Source organism: Lynx rufus, unplaced genomic scaffold, assembly GCF_022079265.1.
Source record: "Lynx rufus isolate CCGP_SWC_20201006 ecotype Redwood Valley unplaced genomic scaffold, mLynRuf1.p SCAF_13, whole genome shotgun sequence".
NCBI lineage: Eukaryota > Metazoa > Chordata > Mammalia > Carnivora > Felidae > Lynx > Lynx rufus.
The window spans coordinates 29941719-29948881 of record NW_025814827.1 but is presented as its reverse complement, the minus strand read 5'-3'; positions in this window follow the sequence as shown (position 1 = coordinate 29948881).

Below are 7163 nucleotides of genomic sequence, written 5' to 3'. Positions count from 1 at the left end.
GTGAGCACCAGGATTCCTGCTCCCTTCTCTTGTACTCTATTCTCCACTCAGGAATTTTCTGGGAGTGGGGAGAAATAAAGTTTTGATAATCATGTGGATGCTAATATAGTATATAAAAAGAGACTGGTATATGTGGTAGTCTAGATTTGTGTCCCTTTCTCTCATTAGGTGCATCCTCAGTAGTAGCTCTAGTATGCATAAGTGACAGATTTTACCTGTATTGGTAGGGTACTGAGAAGTGGAGGGCCAGAGGAAGAAGTAAGGAAGGGTGGTTTCCCTGAGAAGAAGGTACTGTATTTATGTGACTGGAATATAGATAGGTTGTAGGTAAAGATTTGGCAGTGCTTGGGATTCTGTCTCTCCTCTCTCTCTCTCTCTATCCCTACCTCACTCACATGCATGCTCTCTCTCTCTCTCAAAATAAATAAGTAAACTTAAAAAAAAAAGAAAAAGAAAAACCATCAATTCATAAAGGAAGAGAGAAAGAGAGGAAGAAGGAAACAAAGAAACTACTATAGAGCCAGAAAACAACAAATTTCCAATAGTAAGTCCATACCTATCAATAATTACTTTAAATGTAAGTGGACTAAGTTTTCTAATCAAAAGAGATAGAGTAGCTGAATGGATTAAAAAGAAAAAAAGACCTAGCTATATGCTATCTCTAAGAGACTCACTTCAGCTTCAAAGACACATACAGACTGAAGGTGAAGGGATGGGAAAAAATATCCCATGAAAATGGAAACCGAAAGAAAGCAGAGGTAGCTATACTTACAATAGACAAATAGACTTTAAGCCAAAAACTGTAACAAGAGACATTATATAATGATAAAAGGGTCAATTCATTAAGCAGCTATAATAATCATAAATATTTATGCACTTAACATAGAGCACCTAAAGATATAAGACCAATACTAACAGATCTGAAGAGAGAAATAGCAATACAATAATAGTAGTGGACTTCAGTACTCTACTTTCAACAATGGATAGATCATCCAGACAGAAAATCCACCAGGGAATTTAAACTACATGTTAGATCAGATGGACTTAACAGACATTTACAGAACAGTCCACCCAACAGCAGCAGAATGCATGTTCTTCTCAGTTATACAGGGAGATTATCTCATAGATCATATGTTAGGTCACAAATCAAATCTTAATAAATTAAAGAAGATTGAAATCATATCAAGCATTTTTTTTTCTGACCACAATGCTATGAAACTAGAAATCAAGAACAAGGAAAAAAACTGGTAAACTGCCCAGTATGTGGAGATTAAACAACATAGTCCTGAATAGTGGGTCAAAACAAAAAAATCAAAAAAGAAATTAAAATATCTTGACTCATAACAAGGAAACAAAATTGTAGCTATGTGAGATGATGGATGTTAACTAAACTTAATCATGGTAATCATTTCACAATATATACATACATCAAAGTATTATGTTGCATACTTTATATCTATACAGTGTTATATGCTAATTATATTTAAGTAAAATGGGTGAAGATTTGAGAAAACTATTGAGACAAATGAAAATGGAAACACCGCACACCAAAATTTAGGAGATGGAGCAAGAGCAGTTCTAAGAGGAAAGTTTATAGCTTTTATACATTAATAAAGTTTATACATTAAAGTTTATACATTATTAAAAAGGAAAGATCTCAAAATAAACATATTTAACACTTCAAGGAACTAGAAAAGAAGAACAAACTAAGCTCAAAGGAAAGAACAAAATCAGAACAGAAATAAATGAAATAGAGGCAAAAGAGATAATAGAAATGATCAGAGATAATAGAAATGATCAGTGAAACTAAAAGCTGGATTTTTTTAAAAAAAAGATGAACAAAATGGACAAAATTTCAGCTAAGAAAGAGAGAGGGAAGACTCAAAATCAGAAATAAAAGAGGAGATATCACACCTGATAACACAGAAATACTAAGGATCATAACAAACTGCTACAAACAATTATACTCCAACATACTAGATAACCTAGAAGAAGTGGACACATTTCTAGAAACATACAACCTACCATGACTGAGTCAGGAGGAAACAGAAATTCTAAAAAGATTGATTACTAGGAAGAAGATTGAATTGGTAATCAAAATCCTCCCAACAAATAAAAGCCCAGGATCAGATGGGTTCATTGGTGATTTCTATCAAACAGTTAAAAAAGATTTAATACCCATCTTCTCAAATGCTTCCAAAAAACATAAGAGGAGTGAACACTTCCAAACTCATTTTATGAGGCCAGCATTATCCTGATACTGAAGCCAGACAGGGACACCACAAGAAAAGAAAGTTATAGGCTAATATTCCTGATGAATATAGATACAAAATTTCCCAACAAAATATTAGCAAACCAAATTCAACAGGACATTAAAAGGATCATTCACATAAAGTGGGATATATTTCTGGGATGCAAGGATAGTTCAACATACACAAATCAATAAATGTGATATACCAGTTTAACAAAATGAAGGATAAAAATCATATCATCTCAATAGATGCAGAAAAAGCACTGAACAAATTCAGTATCCTTTCATGATAAAAACTCCCAACAAATTGGGACAAATGGAATGTACCTCAACATAATAAAAGCCATATATGACAAACCAACAACTAACATCATACTCAACAGTGAAAAGCTGAACACTTTTCCTCTAAGATCAGGAATATGACAAGGATTCCCACCTTCATCACTTTCATTCAACACAGTACTGTAAGTCAGGGCCAGAGCAATTAGGCAAGGGAAAAAAAAACACCTAAATCAGAAAAGAAGTAAAATTGTCTCTGCTTGTAGAAATGACATGATCTTATGTATAGAAAACCCTAAAGACTCCACCAAAAAACTGTTAAGAGCTAATGAATGAATTTAGTAAGTTAAGGACATAAAATCAATATATAAAAATCAGTTGTGTTTGTAGAAATGACATGATCTTATGTATAGAAAACCCTAAAGACTCCACCAAAAAACTGTTAAGACCTAATGAATGAATTTAGTAAGTTCAGGATATAAAATCAATATATAAAAATCAGTTGTTTTTCTATACACTAATAATGAACTATCGGAAAAAGAAATGGGATTGTAAAATCCCATTTACAAAAATAAAAAAAAATCCCATTTACAAAGGCATCAATGATAAAATACTTAGGAAAAAATTTAACCAGGGAGATGAAAGATCAGTACACTAAGAACTATAAAACACTGATGAAAGAAATTAAAGAAGACATAAATGGAAAGATGCTCTGTGTTCATGGATTAGCAGCATTAATATTGTTAAAATGTCCATACCACCCAAAGTGATCTACAAATTAATTAAATCCCTATCAAAATTCCACTGGCATTTCTTTTTCATGGAGAAAAAATCCTAAAATTCATGTGGAACCACAAAAGATCCTAACTAGCCAACACAATCTTGAGAAAAAACAAAGCTGGAGGCACCACACTTCCTGATTTCAAACTATATTACAAATCTATAGTAATCACTATAGTGATTCTCATAAAAACAAACACATAGATTAATGGAACAGAATAGACAGCCCAGAAATATAAACCCATGCATGTATGGTCAATTCATTTTTGACAAAGGAGTGAAGAACATACAATGGGGAAAGGATGGTCTCTTCAATAAATGGTGCCAGAAAAACTGTATATCCACATGCAAAAGAATGAAACTGAATTCCTATCTTACATCATAGACAAAAATCAACTCAAAATGGATTAAAGAATTGAACATGAGACCTGAAACCTTAAAATTCTCAGAAAAAAACATAGTGGGTTAAGCTCCTTGACATTGATCTTGGCAACGAGTTTTTTGATATGATGCTAAAAGCACCAACAACAAAAGCAAAAATAAGCAAGTGGGACCACATAAAATTAAAAAGCTTCTGCATAACAAAGGAGAACTATCAACAAAATGAAAAGTCAACCTACAGCATGGGAGAAAATATTTGCAAACAATACAACTCAATAGCAAAAAACCATAATCCAATTAAAAAATGGGCAGAGGAATAGACATTTTTTCTAAAGAAGACATACCAACAGGTACATGAAAAGGTGCTCAACATCACTAATTAGCAGGAAAATTAAACTCAAAACCACAATGAGATATCACCTTATACCTGCTGGGATGGCTATTATCAAAAAGACAAGAGGTAACAAATGCTGGCCAGGATGTGGAGAAAAGGAAACCCTCATACCCTATTGATGGTAATGTAAAATGGTACAGCCTCTATGGAAAAGAGTATGGAGGTTGCTGAAGAAATTAAAAATAGAATTATCATATGATCCAGCAATCCCACTTCTGGGTGTACATCTAAAAGGAAATGAAATCACTATCTGTACTCCCATGTTATTCACGGTAGCCATGATAGCATTATTCACGGTAGCCATGGTATGCAAATAACATATATGTCCACTGACTGATGAATGGATAAAGAAAATGTGGTATATATACACAATGGAATATTATTCTTCCTTACAAAAGAAGAAAATCCTGGTGTTTGTAACAACATGGATAAACATGCTAAGTGAAATAAGCTAGACAAAGACAAATACTGCATGATATCATTTATATGTGGAATCTAAAACAAAAAAAAAAGTCCAATAGAGAATCAGAAAGCAGAATGGTGATTGCCTAGAACTTAAAAATTATGTGACACAGTGTGCTGTAAATGTGGTTTGGTATATAACATACTGAGATAAAAAGCTATATTTCTTAGAGTTCTGTGGATGAGCTGAGTTTATGGTACAAACGGTACATATGAAAGTTACATGAATATTTAATGATACAATTTTCTGGTTGTCACACATTTGTATGTAAACCTGCAAACTCCTTAACATTATTACACAGTAAACAAAAAATATCTCCTGTATGCAAACTTGCAAGGAACATCCATTTCTTAAAGGCCTTTACTTTGAGTGTTTTGTTTTAGTGACAAATTTGCTTCAAGTATACAGAGAATCCTTTAAAACAATGGGTTTCAGTGGTAAGAGGGGGTAATTTTGCCACACAGAGGACATTTGGTGATATCTTGAGACCTTATTAGTTGCCACAACTGGGGGAATGCTACTGACATCTACTGGGTAAAGGCCAGAATTGTTGCTAAACATCCTCAAATGCACAAGTCAGTCCCCACAACAAAGAATTCTCTGATCTTAATATCAACATTGCCAAGTCTGATATACTCTGATTTAAAATGTTTTTTTTTTTAATTTTTTTTAACGTTTATTTTTATTTTTGAGACAGAGAGAGACAGAGCATGAACGGGGGAGGGGCAGAGAGAGAGGGAGACACAGAATCGGAAGCAGGCTCCAGGCTCTGAGCCATCAGCCCAGAGCCCGACGCGGGGCTCAAACTCACGGACCGTGAGATCGTGACCTGAGCTGAAGTCGGACGCTTAACCGACTGTGCCACCCAGGTACCCTAAAATGTTTAATATATTTCATATATCTAATATTATTTATAATATGAGTAATACTATAGCCTTAAGAATGAGTTTCAGAAGGATGCAGGGGTTCCTTAAAAAGTTAAACATAGAAGGGGCACCTGGGTGGCGCAGTCAGTTAAGCGTCCGACTTCAGCCAGGTCACGATCTCGCGGTCCGGGAGTTCGAGCCCCGAGTCAGGCTCTGGGCTGATGGCTCAGAGCCTGGAGCCTGTTTCCGATTCTGTGTCTCCCTCTCTCTCTGCCCCTCCCCCGTTCATGCTCTGTCTCTCTCTGTCCCAAAAATAAAATAAACGTTGAAAAAAAAAATTGAAAAAAAAAAAGTTAAACATAGAATTATCCCATGGCCCCCCAATTCCACTCCTAGGTATATGCCCAAAAGAACGGAAAACAGGTATTCAAACAAGTACATGTGCAGGCACGTTCATAGCAGCACTATTCATAATAGTCAAAATGTGGAAACAATCCAAATGTCCATCAATTGCTGAATGGATAAACAAATGGTGTTATATACATACAATAGAATTTTATTCAGCCATAAAAAAGCATGAAGTACTGATATATATGCTACATGATGTAACCTAGAAAACGTTATGTTAATTCAAAGAAGCCAGACACTAGTCTTATTATTGTGTGATTCTATTTTGTATGATTCCATTTATATGAAATATTCAGAATAGATAAATCCATAGAGACAGAATACAGATTGGTGGTTACCAAGGACTGGGGGAAGGGAGGAATAGGGAATGACTATTCAAAGAATGTAAGTTTTACTTTGGGATGGTGGAAATGTTGTCAATATTCACAATATTGTGAACGCCCTAAATATCACTTATTTTTCACTTTAAAATAATTTTACAGTATGTGAATTTCTCCTCAATAAAGTACACACACACACACACACACACACATCTATCTATCTATCTAGATATAGATATATTAAACATGGATATGGGTATTTGTATGTTCCCATAGCTAATCTACTTTCTTCTCCTTTACAATTATCTGAGCTCAGAACCTCCTGGTCTTCTTTCCAGTCTCCACTCCTCTCTCTTCTCCCATATTTTCCAAACTTGACATAAAACAAAACGAAGCCCCAATAAACTGCTTCTTGACCTGGACAATAACAATTTTACCCTAGCCTGGTTTCTTTCTGAGAGGCAGTGCAGTGCAGTGGTGGGTGGTACTGGACAGTAGGCCGGGTTCTGACTGGGGCTCTGCCATTTACCCCTGGGTGATCTTGGGCAAGTTCCTTAACTTCCTGTGTTTTTGGCATCCTTGTCTATAAAATGGGGATAATGGAACCTGCATTCTAGGTAAGGTTTTACCTAGGTGAGGTTTTAAAGGGATCAAAACAGTGCTCACTGTTAAGCCCAATGTAAGGGTTAACTACTATTGTTACTACTTAAAGAACTGAGTTCACGACTATTAATTTGAGTTATGTATGCAATTTAGCCCACACAGGGAAGAATGCAGGACGGAGAAAGCTCTATATCTCCTTGCATAGGTAAGGGCCTGCTTTCTGATTCTCCGTTTCCTATTTAAAGAAAATCTGGTCTAAACTCTCGCACATATAGGACCGCACTGCCATAGCAGGAAGCCTGACAACACCATCACCTACAAAAACAGTCTCACAAGCGGGAGGAGCGAGCAGGAAAATCTGGTACTGAACTCGATCTCAGCAAATGCTACGCCGACTCCTAGGGCTAAGAGGCACCCT